This window comes from Pithys albifrons, chromosome 2 (genome assembly GCF_047495875.1).
Source record: "Pithys albifrons albifrons isolate INPA30051 chromosome 2, PitAlb_v1, whole genome shotgun sequence".
NCBI lineage: Eukaryota > Metazoa > Chordata > Aves > Passeriformes > Thamnophilidae > Pithys > Pithys albifrons.
The window spans coordinates 97,570,796-97,588,886 of record NC_092459.1 but is presented as its reverse complement, the minus strand read 5'-3'; positions in this window follow the sequence as shown (position 1 = coordinate 97,588,886).

The window sequence follows — 18,091 nt, the reverse complement described above, 5'->3', positions numbered from 1 at the left end:
CGTGCTGGGCTACCAAAGCTGATTTATAGAAAACACTGAATCTATCCAGAGCCCGTATTTGGCAATGCCTTGTGTCAGGCAAGCTGGGGACCCAGCGGTGATCCGTGTTGGGGGCGTCGCGCAGCAGGTTGTGAGGCCCCAGGAGGGCACCCTGCGGGGCACAGGCCTGGCTGCCAGGACAGCTGGGGGATAGCTCAGGGCAGGGACTCTGGGGGCTCCTTCGAGGCACTTCAGAAGGTGAAGAACTTGCAGGGACCTCTGTGAAGAAGGTCCAGTAGACATCTGAAAGCTTGTCTGACCGTAACCCGTGTCTAAGCACAACTATTCTCATGCTCTTGCTATTTTCTGCTGAACTCGTGTAAGGGGATAAGGACCAGGAGCTTACTTTCTAGGTAAACTATATACGTTCAAAGTATTCTTTTTTTCCTAGTGCTGTGCAGATTAAGTGCCTGCTGTCATACTTTGAGGTCTCTAGCAGTGGAACGAGGATGACCAGCCATGAACTTCACCACTGCCATTTCACTAGCCAGGTGCAGTGCGACCCAGGGGTGAGCACCAAGTTTACAGATTCGTTTTGCAGTTCATCACAAAGTATTTTGGCAAGCCATAGAGTCGCACCTGTTAGTTCTTAAAAATGTAATGAAGCCTTAGCCTCTTGAGGTAGCATGTTATTACCTTCAGAATGGCCTGTGGGTTTAAGTAGATGAAACATCAGTGTGTGTGTACTGTGAAGAGCATGCTGTGCTTGTATTTCTTTTCAAATTACTGTCTGACTACTATTCTCCTGTATATTTAGGCCCTGAAGTCTTAGGGCACTGCTTAAACATAGACTGACAAATGGCACATTATGATGCCCCTTTAGAATGTATGCAGCTGTATTTTTAATATATCTAAAAGCATTCTTCAATGGGGCCAAGAAGTAAAGAGAAGGAAAAAAAAGTTGGGAAAATGAACAAATTGCATGGTGAGTATATCCAAAATCTAGCATGTCAGTTGCCCAACTGAAGAACACAAAATCTCATCAAAGTAATGCCACTATGAACAAGTTAGTATTGCCAGTGCTTAGCAGCTGAGAGACACCTTACTTTTCCTTTGACTTGCAGTATACAAAAATAATTATGGTATTTAAGAAGTTAAGGCTCTGGGGTTTTTTATTTTTAATTAGCTCAGAGGAAAAGTTTAGTTATTATTATGGGACATATGCACTCATTTAATTATGCTTATTTATGATATTTTAATTTATGTTACCATCTTTCATGACCATTGTAATTTCTGAGGGCTATTTTATGTGAAGAGTTACCAAACAAAGGTGCATCAGTGATGTGTGGCTTTGAACAAGCTCTTCTACACAGATATGGCAACAAACCATGATCAAGCCTTTTTAAAGCTTACGGATTGTCATTCCCTGCCTCTGAGTTACAAGACTGGAGGTAGAAGATTTCTTTGTGCCAACAAATAAAGTTTGATACCAGGAACAAAACAAAGGATAAAATATCACACCATGCAAAAATAGTACGTGAGGTTTGGAGGATTTTGTGTGTTGGGTTTCTTTGAAAGAGAAACAGTCAAGGCACAAGATTTATTCTTTTCTTTTTTTTTTTTTCCAGTCAGAAACAAGCGAAGGACTAACTTTATCTTTCCCTCAGTGGACAGGATTCTGGGGCTTGCTTCAGAGGGAAGACTAATATTTTTAAAAAATTAAAATAGACAACTACGTAGAAACTTGTGAGAGAATGGGAGCTCTGAACAAACATAAATGAAAAAGAGATGTATTACAGTTCTGATGACAACAAATTTACTGTAATAAATTATTATTTATACCCAAGGTAAATTTTTTCTTGGAGTGTTTTTAAGTATGTTAATTGTATTGAATGTTAATGATATTAAATGACATTTAATGCTTGATGAATTTTAATTGCATTAAAAAAATCAAAACCAAAACAAAACAACCCCACAGCAAAAACCCCTTCATAGGTCTTAATCAAGTGCTCAGACATAGCCAGTAGATGATTCTATTGTTTCTGATGATTTCTATTGTTTCTAGTTAGAGTGATGAGTCCCTTTCCCTACCAGTTTTGCCTTCTACCTAAAGTAAGGAAAGGAGGAAACATGCTTGGAGTAAGAACTAGAAAAAGGTTATAACTCTTTTCCTGGAGCAATTTGTGAAGCTTATGAAACACAGAGATGTAACCCAAGAAAATCATGGTGGCTGCTAAAACCTGGCCTTACTACTGTAAGGACTATTCCGAGTGAACTAACAGTATGTTAATAACGGTGGAAAATTATAGGCAATATGGAAATACCTTGCAAATTTTGTTAAACTAACATATGCTTAAGTTCTCATGCTTATGGTGTTTTACAAGTCTTTCACTGCTGACATGTAACATCTCCAAAAGGAATTTATTGCATTTCTCAACATTAATAAAATGTGATCCCATACCCTTAAAAACATATTCTGTTGCAATTGCTTCTCTTTTTTATTCTTTTTTCCTGGGCTTAATGAAATAAATGGATTACATTTTTACTTAAATGTGAAATAAATACTAATTACTATGAAATGTAAGTATGTGGCCATATTTAAGTTTTCTAAAGAAAGTAAATGTTAAGTATGAGCTGTGTTTCGGTCCTGAGGATAGGCCCTTGCTCAAAGAGCTCGCTGTGTTCTGTTCTCTCATACGGACTCTACTCAGAAAAAACCCCAGAGGAGTTTAATTTACTCGCAACAATTTTGATACTTTATAGCATTTAAAATGGCTTTGGACTTTAAAATTGACTGTAGCTGAAAGCAATATGTTGCAGAGTAATTTTTATGTTCAGCATGTGTACATATATAACATCCAGAAATACAACTGTATATGCAGAACTTAGGCTCTTGCACCCCATAATGAAAAATAGTTTGTAGCTATTGTACAGTTACTATTTGGGGTTTTTAGTAGGTGACTTAATCCACAGTTGCTTCACTGATGATTACAAAAAAGTATATCTGATTTCCAATTGATTATATTATATATTTAGCTGATTTTGACAGGAGCAGGGAGTTTGGTGTGGATATAGGAATAAAAATATCAAGTATTTGAAACTTTCCACATCCTCCTTTTATTTCTTTCTCCGTATAGTGACATTATCATCACCATATAAAAAATTATATGGTTGAGTGAAGGTATCTTATACTTGTTTTCTTCATTATTAAGGCATTAAAATTAAATGCTGAGTTTCTTTGACTCTTGGACATTTCTTCCCTCTCCAACCTTTCTCTCAGTGTTTTATAGGCTCAAGGGTCTGTCCCCTGTTTTTAAGACCGTGCCAGTTACTGTGTTCTGATAAAAATAAGAAACTATCCTCTAATTTTTAGGTGGCTTCATTTATTGCAACTCAGTGGCAATGCTTTGACATAGAATTACTTGGCAAGGGGTTATTTTAGGTCTCCCCTTTCAACGTACATCTTGGCATAGTTTATTCTGAAAAGTTCTTGTAAAGAGCTCTGCACAACTGTTACAGTAGAGGTAGGAAGTGCCACATTCAGGCATACAACCTAGCAGTCCATTTATCATGCTAAACTATTCCTATTCTTACCAAGCCAAACAAAAAATCTGTTTCCATTCATACTTTTTAATTTAACAAAAAATTGACTCTTTAGCAAATGATCAGTGTTCAAAATATGTAGCTTTGAACAGTCATTTTCTTGTCCAGTCAGAAATATGTTTTGGTGCCATGATTCATTATGAGGAAAAAAAGCCCCCTGGCCAGGCTGCATATGCACAGTGTTGTGCATCACAGCTGTGATTTACTGTGGAGTTGGGTAAGGGTAATCAGTCCACCAGGGAAAAGCAAGTTGCGTTCTACATCTGAATACTGTCTGGCACAATGGTATCTTGACCCAATGTTTCTGGTTACCAGAACAAGGTAAACAAGTAATAAATAAGTAGATCATGTTCTTTTTGGCCCAAGTGACAATCATTATTTAGGGTCTTGTGAGATAATTTTACTAGCAGGAGCCAGATATTTACTGCATGCCATCCAATTTGTTTAAAGAGAAATGAGGGCTCAGTCCTAGGGACAACGAGAGACAGTTCCCATCTTCAGAAGTCTGAGCCTGCACCTAGCCAACATCCTGCCAAAACAAATCCAGGCTTGGCTACATTACTGGTGCCTGTGTGTTTCTTCTGCTTGTTCTGTGCAGTGGGTTTGCCATTTCAGAGTTATTTGGATGTACACTCAGCTGCTGCATCTGCTGGCATCTCCAAGGCAAGTTCCTTGGCCTGTCTTCTTCAGCCTGCTGAAGCCTAAAGGAAGGGATGTTCCTCAACCAGAATTCCCCAAAGAATCTCACAGACATACTTGGGGCTTACCAAAATCACACTAACGATATCCTTAGCAAATAGTGACAGTGCTTTCTATTGTTACGTGAACTAGTGGTGTCTGCCACTTATTTAATATGTTGTTGATCAGAGCTATATCTGCTAACTGGTGTGACTGGTTTTACATCGGTTTAACAGAGCTTGCAGAGCCGCTATATGTTTCAAACAGTATTTCAAAGATTCTCTTCCTGGGCAGTAAATTTACCTGGGCGTGGGAAATTGAGTTCAGGACTTTTGCAGAAAATTAAAGTGCTGTGGAAGGGTTTGGCTGCATTGGAGCTTTGTGGGAATAGGTTGCTACTAGGACCACCTTATTATTAGAGTATTTAGTAAAATTTTTTGACTGGGAATGAAAAATCTCTCATTTATTTAGTGTTTATCTAGCTAGTTTGTTACATCTTGTGATTTTGTTGTGCTTTGGTATTTCTCTTGAGGACCAGTGGTCTTGCATGTATGTTGCTGAATATGAATCTCAGGTTCTTGTTGCTTTAAAAGAACATAAGCAGTATGCATGGAGAAAATAGCTGTGAAAACATGAACCTTAAAATCCAGATATGCATGCAAAATTTCTCAAGATTCCTATTTTAAAACTCTTACAATTTTGACTCATTTTTTCAAGTTCTGATTTATGAAATAGAAATTCTTGAAATTAATAGGAGTGCTCTAGTGAGATTACTGCACCGGGGTTCATAAATCAGTGTGACCAGAGCTGTGCTGCCTCATTCTGATTTCACGTGTACATGAATCAAGTATATTAAACACATCACACTCTCAAATGACATAGCTGTGCTAACAAGCTCTCTTGTTTTCTCCATAGAAATGCAATCTATCCAACCAAAATATCTTGTGCCAATGTGGAGTACTTTTGCCAGTATAAATTGAAAGTCTGAAAGAGGGCTTTGCTCATATAAATATATTGGCAAGACTTAATACAGTCACAACAAAATTTAGATTTTCTTTCTTAATGCTAAAATCTGGGTTTGGTTATTTTACTGTCAGTCTAGAGTAACTCTCTGGTTGATCCAAAGATAAGTTGAATACAACAAAAGAGTCTTTTGGACTCACAATTGTGTAATGCCATTGGAACATGGAAATGGCAGAAGCCCCTATTTTAGTCTGCAAGTGAAAAGTATCTGTGTTCATATTGATTTTTGTTAATTTACCACTTCTGAACCAGCGCAGATAAAATGTAGAAATTTATATTAACACTAGAAACATGTAGTATAGAACTCCCTGACAGAATTATTTGTTGCTTTCTCCTTGCTTTCATACCAAGGGGACTTGGTATGGCTTCCACATTTTGGCGTTTATTTGTCAAGACGGGGGCATGGGTGCAAGCGGGTTTTTTGGTGCGTATTTACATGATGCCATAAAGCAGTGTTTTCCTTTTTCAACACTTATTAGCTCAGCTCCTCAGCTATGCAACACCACACCCTGGCTAAAACTTATAGAGGGATAATTCTGACAGGTTTATATTGGCCTAAATTTACAACATTTTATTTGTGAAAATTAATAGTTTGTTCACATTTCCAGTACAATATTGTGACTATTTGACAAGATTAATCACCAAGACTTTTGGAAAACTTGAAATCAGAGGATGTCCTACAGTCATATGCTTCCATCTTCAAACAGTGCACTAATGGAAATCCTATTTTAAAAAATTGAATGTGCTATGTTTAAAATTACTTTAATGTCACTACACCAAATTATTCTAAACTAATGTGAAGCTTGTCTATACATAAATTAATATTAAGGTGAGATGAATAGTGCAATACAGTACTCCAAGTTTTTAAGATAACATTTATGATGCCTTAGGATAAAACACTGTGATGTGTCTTTTTCATCATAGACCAAATATGGTAGAAGGCATGAAATTTGTCTCAATACATTTTTCCTACTTAGGACTTTATGCTTCAATATAAGAACAGTGTGTAGAGTGACTATCATACATACATTTTTTATGTATTATCTATGAAATGTTTGCCAAAAGAGTAGTTCTGTAACCTCTGATGACAAGTTTTGGATGTACAATCTTTCCTGTGTGCAGAGGGTAAAGTCTATGGTTGGTCCTTACAGTTTTGCTTAGTTGAACTTTAAGGACACAGGTATCTTTTTCTGAGTGTGTAACACTGGCCCTTTCCCATAGTCAGTAGAGGCAGTGAGTCTTCTCTCTGGTCTGTAAAGGATGTCTATGGCCATGAGCTCAATGATATCTGTCTGAAGTCTGGACATCTCAAGTTGGGTGAGATTAAATGCATTTGTGGTTTTGTATTGTTGGATTCGAGGTCATGGCCATAGCATTATTAGCAGGACATTGAAAATTATGTCTCTCAGAAGTCTAATTGGGTCCCAGTTTGCATCTGTACACCCTCATAGCTGGAGTGTGGTGACTGAGCACAAAATAGTTAAGACCCCGTTCTGTCATATCTGAGTGGTACGTACATTTTTAAAATAAGTACCATCAAGATAGCAATAACAAGGATTTGTTTTGTTTCCTGCATTAGAGGAACTATGGAATTAGAGTATGAAAAATATGAACAGGTCACTGTAGAAAGGTTATTCACTGGGTGCTGAATTATCCTAACAGATAGAGCACACTAGATTTTGTTGAATTTAAACAGGTCTGAAATCAAAGCAGGAGATTTCAGTAAGTAACTTTTGACATGTTTTTGTAGAAGAAGGGTGAAAACTTTTGGTGGGTTGAATTTTTCTGGATGCCAGGTGCCCACCAAGCCATTCCATCAGTCTCCCTTCTCATCAGGACCTGCAGAGAAGATACAACAAAAAGCTCCTAAGTTGAGATAATGACAGAGAGATCGTTTGCCCATTGACATCATGGGCAAAGCAGGCTAGGCTTAGGAAAGATGAATTTAATTTATTACCAAGTTAAGTGCAATGGAGTAGGATATGGGAAATAGGAACAAGTCTGAAAACACCTTACTTCTACTAAATGAATTCTCATGCATGTGAAAGCTGCAAAATAGACCACCTGTGGATAACTGGATGGCTCCATTCTGAGCCAATTAACACAGGGAGAATTATGTAGAAAATTAAATAATTAGATTTCCAGACAATAGGAGACATCATATGTTATGCTTGCATAATATAACCAGTTTTTTTGAGAAACAATTGCAAAGAGAACTAGGCATGCAGGGTATGAACAAACCTGGACAAAGAGCTATATGCTATATATGTTCAGATTGCTCATTGTTGTCTTGAAATATGGCTGTGTTTGATATCTGTGAATTACAATAAAATTTGATATACACATGACATTAGAACCATATTGGTTTAAAATAATTGACTCTGAAATACTGATGTGTTCTCATAAAGAAGTTTGTTGTCTGAATTTATGTGTTTTCTGTTATGCAAAATTTAGGCACTATTTTCAAATTAATTGTGTATTCTTTCAGATTTAAAAGGAATTACTCAGTTGAGTAAATCCTGCTGTAAGTAGGTCCTGTCCAAATGAAAGCCAGTATTACGTGAGAACAATTACTTTTCATTGTCCTTTGCCTCAACCATGTGAAGTTGGAAAGCTCTGAATATTTAAATATGCTAATTATACTTCCCTTTGCTCTGTGGTAGATGCTGTTTTGCTATGTAAATTGGCTCGGGAATCTGCGTGTTTTTGTGATGTGCTAGTTGCCATCTGCTTTGGAGACATTCCCATGCACTTTTGTTGAGGCAACAGCTATAGTGTTTTCAAATGTCGATATTATGAAAATGTAATGTGATTGGGCTTGAACAGGTGCCTTAAATAGACCACTCATCATATTTACTTTGCCGCCAGTCATAACAGGCAAACTCTTGGGTAAAATATTGAAGTTTTTTGAAATTTCCAGATAGATAGCGAATAATTTGTGTTTCATATTCAAAGAGATTTTGACAGTCCTGAAAAGAAGTCCTGCTTGACCAAAATCCACCATTATGTTTCAAGTTTTCAGAGCTTAGTATTTAATTTGATTTGATTCTTCAGTTGTGTAATTATTTTGACAAAACAATTCAGCTCAAAATGCCTTATTTTTGGTGGTAGAGGCAAAAAACTTGTAACAGAGTAAGCTGAAACAGTATAAATTTATTCGTATTATTACTCTAAGTCAAATACAGAGCAAGCAGCTACATTGGTTTATGTTTATAAAATCACTGGATTTGGTGTAAAAGGTACATCAAAGATTCTGTATATATATATATAAACCAGAATGTTTAATGTGGACACAGATGATAGATATGGTGTGGACACTGAAACTTAGATATGCTTATGTCATGAACATACTTGAATTTAAATCCGGTGAGAACATTTTATCACTGCCAGTTCTAGAAAAATAATAAAGTCAGAGGTCAAACCACTAATACAAACTATATACACAATAATATACACTTGCACATGCGTTAACCTTTTTGATGTCTTGATTTTACCTTAATGGTAAACAAAGGGCATAACTTTGACTTGAAGTCTTAACTTTTCAAGCATTAATGACTGGAAGTGATTGATGCAAAATTCATGTAGAAATACAGGGTAGAAAACTGAGGGTTAAAGTAGATTGAAATATAAAGGGTCACAATGAAACAGTGAGTTATCATTACAGATCCAAAAAAATTATCTAATATTGGATGCAAAAAAAAATGTATTTCAGAACAGGAAAGTTTCTTGTGGTAACTGATATCAGTTACCTGAAATGAAATAGCACACAGGGGAAAAAAAAAGGATAGAATGAAAATTAACACAGCAGACAGATGGGATCTTGTTTTCTGAAAGGTTAGATGCAATTAAAAGTAATTCACTTAAATTACAGCACTGGAAGATTGGCATAAATAAGAAGAGGATTTTGTGTATGGGCATTCCAGCAAAAATATGAGGCTTGAAGTTTGATTTTGAGGTTACCTTAAAAAACAAAACAAAACAAAACAAAAACATGCTTGTTATCACATAAATATTTAACAACCATTCTTAAAAAGAAAAGGTGTGCTATAGAAAAGGGATTGCCTGTGAAGATTTTTGTATGGAGCAAGTGAATCTTTAAGAAGCCTTAGAACTGTAACCACATTTTGAACTTAATATTGGCTGGTGTTTTGCCAGAGAGGAAGAGAAGACTTAGGTGTGGTTGTTTTTTTTCTTAAAAGGAGATAGTCTTGACAATTAATGGGAAAATTGAAGTCTCAGGAGAGGATGGCCTAATGACAGAGTTATTAGCTGCATCCAAAAAGATGGTCTCACATCCTTGCTGAAACGTTCAAATTACATGAGAACACAGTGTGCTTTCCCAGATGGGTGAAAGTGAAATATAATCATCTCTGCCTTTAAAAATTATGACAGAAATAGCTGAGAAAATTATACCTCAATTATCTTGATCGATCTCGTAATAAACTCTGCACACAATCTATCTGTCTTTTCTAGGAAAGAGGTCAGGAAATAAAAATACACCTTCTTTTTTTTTTTTTGTTAGGAAGAGAACCAAGATGAACATGAGGTGAAATTTTTAAATGAGTGTATCTATTTATTAGAGATACTGTGGAAGCAATAGTGGTTGCTATCAAATTTTACATTAAGCAAAAGTTCAGTATAGGATCAGGTAAGATAGTGGTCTTGATTTATAATGAACAAAGTCAGTATTTTATGGTGAAGAATCTAATTGAAAGTACTTCAGAAAGATCTTGAACAAGCAAATACTAATTTGCTCAAACAATACTTTGAATATGTAAGGATTTGAACTTAGCTAATCATGATATGGCTTTTATAGCGCATGTTTTGCTATTCAAATACAGAGAATGAAGAAGTCCTGAGGTTCATAGGATGGTAAAGCATTTATCATCTAGACACAAAGGTGTAGACAAGACTAGTGCAACTCAGATCCTGGTGTATTTTATATGTATACATAACACAGTGACTGTGAGTGCAAATTGTACTTCAATTAAAGAAACACTATGGGTTTCAAACCCTTGTATTTTTATTGAAGGTGATTGGTCCTAAGTAATTTATAAATAGATAAATGACCTCTGATGTGAAGAAGGTGCTATTCTCGTCAAAAAATTAATTGAAAAAAAAAACTTCAGAAAAGTAAATAAGGAATTGTCTTGCTGAAAGGATTTTACAAGTCATGTGAAAGCTGCAGAATGAGAATAAGTTGTCCTGTTTAATTTAAAGGGATGTTATAGGCAGTGAGCTTGAGAAGATAGGATTTCATAGCAATCGAGCACGGAAAATAAATACTTTTCTCACATCATCCCTTTCACTTACTTTTATTCCATGAGGTCATATGTGAACTTAAGTCTACTGACTGAGTACAGAAATTAAAGATTTAAATGTAATACCACTTTTTTTTTAATAGAATGCGTTACAAGAGATTTCCACAGAAAAATGCTGGAACCACTCACCTCTCCTTAATTTGATTAACTCAGAATGCTGAAATTAGATTGTATTGTCCTCAAATTAGTAACTGAGAGATACATAGTAAGGATCTCAGGGTACGTGCAATTGTTATGTATTACTCTTTTTAACTGAAACAATAACTAAAGTTCTGTTGGATAGATTTTGGGGTGAAATTTTCTTCTACTCTTCTCTGTCCTGCTCCCTGCCGTTCCAGATGGTAACTATTTGTAATACTAAATCTTTAGACAAAGTTTTTTTGCTGATTCTTGCATCCCTTGTAATTCTGAACTTCAGTTTTAGAAAGGCTCCAAAAATGTGGGCCACTATTACACTTTTGAATCAGCTGAAGTGTTTAATATTAGAATCTTTATGATGATGATATAGGGAGAGTTATTGTTTTAGACCCCTTGATTTATGAGTTTTGTTAGTGCTTTTCAGCTCTTTGATACATGAGGATAGGATGTGTAGATTTACTAAAGCTTTCAATTTTGCTGTGTTTTATTGCGGGAGAAGCAAGAAAACTGAGTGATGCTCAAATTTTCTGGTGCCTTCTCTTGTTAAAAAGCTGGGATAGAAAGGAGGAAAGAGCCATATGAAACAAAATTGTAGATTTTTATCTAATTTATGAGACATACAAATATAAATCTTTCTGGCACAGTTTTGTTTCATAGTGGCATAGAAAACACCTATGAACATTTTTAATATTAAAGCAAAGCCTTCAGAGAATGAGGACCCATCCTAATATTTTAGCAGAACAGGAAACCTGCAGTTTGCATGTCACCATGTACCAGAGCATTTCATAACACTACAAAAGGATCTGTTTTACCAAGCTGGTTCTGATCCATAAAGGCTGTGACTGCAGATTATTTCCCCCTTTTAAAATTCCTAGTGATTATTTTTTCTCAATACTAGTGTTGTTATATTAGTTTCCTAAGGGTATCCAGGTGTTTTCACTGGAATAATGCAATTTTGAGACATTTCTTTTCTGCATGCCAAATTCATTGAATTAATCACCAAACACAAACGTGGCTCAGCACTGTCCAGCAGCAGTAATGAGATGCAGCTTCTCAGTGGATGGTTTCCAAGCTGGCAGAGGGCAATGGGGAGTGACAGCCATCACCATCCTCTGCTGGTTTGGCTGTTGGACATGGGGCAAGAGCTGCAGTACATTTGGGCCAAAGCACGGCACAAACCCCACATCCACAGTGGGCGGTAATCAGCAATTTTCCAAGCAGAGCAGTAATGAAACCATGTTGCTTCTTGCCCCGAGACACAGTCTGTTGAAAATAACATGAAAACATCTTCTGAAGACTGAGAACAAAAACCTGGACTGAGAATTGTCCTGTGTGTAAACAGAGGGCCATTGTCCAGCATGTTTGGGCAGCATCTGAATACGTGACTATTGTACCTCAGGGCAAACATTAGCAGAACTGAGGGAGAGTAGAGATGTTAAAACAAACAAACAAACAAACAAACAAACAAACTCAAATGTACTTACATATTTTAGTGATATTAAGGATTTAACACTACTTTCAAAGGCTGTGTCAAAATCTATGTATTTTGGACACAGGATATATGTACTTTTGCTGCTCATCTTTACAGAAACACACACTCAGCAAGCATAAATCAATGTGGCTTCAAAAAAGCAACTGAGAACCAGGTTCAGAGAAGGGGCTGGTTCAAAATTAGGGGCAGAACCATTCTTTAAATATTTGAATCTGGGGTTCAAAACTAACTTTAAATAGACCAAATCAGTTTTGAGAGGCCAAGCAGGTTTTTCAAAGCAGGAAATATTCTTGGTAGCAGTGGTCTTACTTCTGAAAGATTAGCATTCTTCAGGAGTAGTCAGACGTGATACGTCAGTGCCATCATCTTCAACTGTGATAGCTCATAATAAGAAATCAGGACTTGTTCTTACAAACCTTTTAAACATGTATGTACCTAATTCCACTCTATGTATCTGGCTTTGACTTTATATACTTTTGGTGTCAGAAGAATGAATAAAATAATCATAACTCTAATAATAATGAACAGTAGCTTTTTTCTATTGCTTTTGTTGCATATACAGACTTCTTGTGGACATGTCCAAGTGTTTTCTTTTTGTTTTCTTATTACATTTATCTCATCCCTGTTTTCCAGTGGTTTATATTTTTATTTGCAATGTAAAAATACTTAAAACACTGTTGCAATTTGTTTTTATTGTGCAGTGCCATCACTTAATCCAGGTGTTTGTTTATCTTTGTGAACAAGGTTCTTACTGGATTTTACTGATATTTATTTTTAGAATGCTTCTGCCACATTTCATGGCTGTTGGGACTCTTGTATGGGAGGATGTTTTACCATGTGCATCATTATCACTTCATTATTTTGTACACATCTTTTAGGTCATCCTATGTGTTATCATCATCACTGAAAATATGCTTAACATATAACAGGTGTGGAGCTGAATGGGGAGAGAAAGCTTGAAAGATAAATGCTAGTTTATCCATGGCAATGCAGTGTCTCTCCATCAGACATATATTTTATATGTATATATATGCATACATATATAAATAAAACATATTTAAACATATATGAGCATATATTGGTTAAAAGATGATCATAGTCTTCATAGCCCACTCCCTCAGTAAATCATCTGCATAATCACTTTGCTTTTAATGTCCCTATGACAGAAGAAAGTCATGTAAAGTAAAACAGTCTTCCAGCTACAAAAATTGTAGGTCACTGACTACATGGCTGTCATTCATAGTTTTTCACAACCTTTTACATCATAATGATATTTAATATTGTCTTAATGCTTAGCTTGATTTTTTCTTTTAATGAACACAAGGTGTAAACAAAGTAAATAGAGTTATCTATGTGTTGCTGAGCTGCCGTGAGATTTCTCTGGAGTACAGTGTGTTAAATCATGTTGTAATGGGTGTATAGTGCCCTGCTATCTGGCATCAAGTTGGGCTGAACTTACTAAGTGGTCAAAAAAGTGCTGAGTCCCAGTGATTCAGAAATAGCAGAACGTAACTTGAGGTTCTCTGCAGCCAGGTGACATTTGCAGGAATTTCATGCCTTCTCTTACAAGCACAGGAGCCTGAACCAGCCCCATAGTCACAACTGGGAGAAAAGATGGACAAATTGGCATGCTTCGTCCTGACATTTCTGTCTTGTCCTCTACCTGATGAATATCTGCCCATAAAAGACTAAAGAAGTATATTTCAATTCCTGTGGGACTGGGCCCTGAATCAGGAGCGGTAATATAATTCTTGGGGTTTTCCTTCCTCTTCTCTGCTATTATTAGACCATTTCCCTTGTCTCTGTTTCTCATTTTTTGGTGCATTTTTAGGAGACCACTATTATATTTTCCTTTTTCTTTAATGTGAATATGTCTAAAGAGCCCATTGTTGTCAGTTGAAATATTTATGCAGTTTAGCATTCAGTAATTCCATTTGCTCCTTTAATTTGATCCTTTAACTTACTTCTGCTTATTTTTACATACAGTGCCTCCAAATCCTCAGCACCAGATTTGTTTATCTTTTTTAAAAGCTTTCAGCTTTCTGCTTGTAAAACTCTTTGCATTTCATTCCTTACCTAACCACAATGGCCTATGTTGCACTTTTCCCTGTTTAGATTGAAGTGGGAAGAATTTCAACTGCACTCTTTCCAACAGTTGCTTGAACATTTCCCACTTTCCCCCTAGTAGCTTTCCCACAGTTAGTAGAAGTCTGATCAAAAGTACTTTCCACTGTTTTCAAAGTTAGTTACTTTATTTCTCTTATGCTTTCTGGTAACATTCTGTGCTCACCCTTGAAATTTCTCAGCCATCATACATGTTTTGAGTGACTGTTGTGCTGTGTGTGTATATGAGTAAATATGCACATGCATGCACAAAGGCAACTATATTTAACCTTTTTTTCTTGCCTCACCTCAGCCTCCAAACTGCTTATATCCCAATACTGTGTTTTGAGGTGGATTTTTTTAAAGACTGTTGCACTATTTTTTTTTTAGTGTAGAAAGACTATTAGTGGGATGGAGAGACATCTGATATAAAACATTTGTCCAGTCCCTGGGGATATCTGAGTAATTGGACAACTTGGTGTGAGTTCTGGCATAGGCCACCACCCCAGATGTTTTGGTGGTATGTAGGACAGTGAGAAAGGAGTGATGTTGATCTAAGGAGGGAGAGACTGTAAACAGAAAATGTTGGATTTGTTTCTCCTAAACTGTTGAGTGCAGAACTGAATCTGCCTTTCAAGAGCAAAAGTCTGAGAGAGTTAGAAAAGGCTACCTGGTGTATACACTATCTCAAAACCCATTCCCTGATTACATGCCCCAGTCACACTGTCACCTGCCCCCAGACCTACATCCCAAGTTTCTGGAAGTCAAAAAAGTCTCTGCAAGAAGAACACATTTGGTTCTTTATATTAACAGGAACTGCAAAAGCATTAGCTAATCAACCCTTTCAAAATCCTTGGGCTTAATTGAGCTCTATGTGGCTCCAGTTTTATGCTGGTTTGGATCCAACAATTTCACTGGCATAAAAGAGCATGAATGAGGCACTCAAAAGTATTCTTTAATGAAGGGGTTGTATAGAAAGGCCAACTGGAGCAGAGGCATGAGGTGTCTTTAGTCAACATTTTCTGCTCTTGTGCCCATTCTTCAAGGCTATGCTTCCACATCAAGGACATGTAGTGGGTGGGATGGGCAGCTTGGTCAAAATCAAAAGCCATGGGCTGTGGGCTAGACCTTCAGCTAGTGTGAACTCGCACAGCTCCCATGAGACCAAGTTTTAATTCATGTTATCATTGGGGGAAACCTGGCCACTGGTTGTAGTATCGCATAGTATTTATTTGTTTTCTGCACCCAGATAGTGCCTCCAACCTGGTTTTATTTCCACACGACTGCTATGCTGCTTTGAAAGTCAGCCTCCAACAACACTGCTCTGCTTCCTTGTTAACTTTGAAGTGTTGACCTAAGAACTGTCCGGGTGTAAGGGCAGCACTTCCAAACACTGTGAAAACCTGAGCAAAACTGCAGCAAGTAAATGTATCTGCAATAGTAACTGGAAGGAAACACATTATAAAAAGTGGAAGAGAAAGATTCTAAGATCAAGTAAATAGAAGAACATGACCCAGTATATGAATTCGGTGGAAGGAGCAGAGGCAGAGTTCACTGGGTGTGGATGGATTCACCTGCTGGCATAAAACCAAATGGTGCATATTTTATTTTGAAACTTTGTTTGTTTGATTGTTAAAGCAAATAATCAAAATAATGGTTTGAAATAGTGTATGTCCACGCATATGTGTGCCACATTTTGTTTCTTATGTAACCTTTATCACTAAGTGTTAAGTGAGTTGTCCTGAAACTGGAAAGGAACTGGAGCTTTCTGAGTAAGCGACATTCTGAAGGAGCTACTTTGTGAAATCTACAACCATAATTGCAGTCTGATCAGGATTCTCTTGCAATAATACCAGATTATCAGCAGGTGTTAAAAACCCCCAATGATTTGTTTGTTTATTTGAAGTTCTGGGGTTTCTTTTTTCTTTTTTTTTTTCTTTTTTTTTTTAAAGCAATGTGGCAGTAACACTTCTTGTATAAGAGAAATAACATCAACAGAAGGCTAAAACAGCACGTGCCTGTAGAACATCTGCTCTGAGAAGCCACTTGAAAAATAACCACTCAGTAGCATGATAAGAAAACATCTGTGAAGCACTGGGAGGAATATTAGCAATGGGAGGAGGCAAGGAAGGACAAGTGAGGCTGGACCTACATCAGGGACAGACATCTACCAACTGGCAACAGCTCTGTTATTTCCTTCATGATTTCATCTTTAACATTATGATTTTATTAGAAGGAAGGAGGGATGTGGCAAATAGAAAACTGAATAGGGTGGCCATCATCTCACCAGGTGCAAGGATGAAGTCCCAGATTCCCACCTTCATCCAGGCAGCCCTGGTGTTGGAATAGGAAGAGAGAGAGTGCATTGCTGGCCAGGCTTCGGGCAGGCAAAGGAGCACTGGGTGTAATCAGAACCTGGTATGTGTGTGTATATAGCCTGGTCCTTGTTTGCCTTTGTTGTGCTGTACATGTTGGATAAATCACACAAGATTTTATTAGAAAAACATTGTTCATATTAAAATTGTATATAAACAAACCATCAGCCTTCACAAATTTATTTGAAGATTTTTTCTTAACACTGGCCGTTAGATTTCAAGGCATTTAGGGAACACTTCTTTGCTGAATACTAGGAGGATGACACACTGCAGTGTCTTAACCCAAGAGCAGACATTCAGCTTTAATTGATGTGTAGATTATGCTCCCTTTAAAAAGTGAGATAGTTAATGTTTGTTCAATTACACCAATGCAGCTTCTCAGCAACTGTTAACAAAGAACACATACTACTGAGACATTTCCTACAACATGCCATAGCCTCAAAATCCCATTGGTTCACTATAGAATAAACAGTCAGGAATTCCTGGAAATTAAGAAACAAAAACCACATGGACGGTAGGAGAAAATTAAATTAGTGACCCTAGGTAAAAGCAAGTAAGATTTTAAAGCATCCACTCTGTTTCCAATCTTATTTATTCCTTTTCTGGTATTAATCAAGGTCTTAGATTTCCCTTTGGATCTGCCTTTTTCCATTACAAATCTAAGAATACTGTATAATGACAACTTCAATATACTATAAGTTGTATATTATTCTTTTGAAAAACACATGCAGAAATTGATACATATGTTAAAGTGTACATGTATGAGAAAAAGCTAACTATAGATACATGGAAGTGTATGCCTCTGTATTTGTAGAGGAGGCCAGATACTGGCAAAATGGTGTGTCAGTTCATTATGAGATACTCAGCCTACAAAAAAAACCCTTTAAAAATCTTTTATTGCTGGTTGCAGAACCTATTTCATGTAATTAATCATGAAATGGAAGAAAGGAGAAACTATGACTGAGCCAGACATTACAGTCAGGCTGTTTTGTCACCCTGAACAAATGAAATTTGCTTGTATTCCAAAGAAATGGAGCAAATAACTCCAGCTAAATCAAGGTGCTCTAACATTAACTGGTCAGGAATTCCCCCAGGAAAACATTAAACATATCTTAATGAGTATAGAGTTTGAACACCTCCATATTTCACCGGACTTAACCATAGACCAGCTTAACAAGAGACAGTTTTGTGAATCACAACCTGAGTGCTGCATTGTAATCTGGCTGCAGCATTTAGCAAAAAAAAAAACAACCAAACCAAACCAAACCAACAAAAAACCAAACAAAAACCCACATACTTGCCATTTATTAAAATTCAGTCCTCCTTCTCTCAGCTGGGTCAGCAAATGAGAAGAGGAAAAAAACCTAAACCCTGTCTTT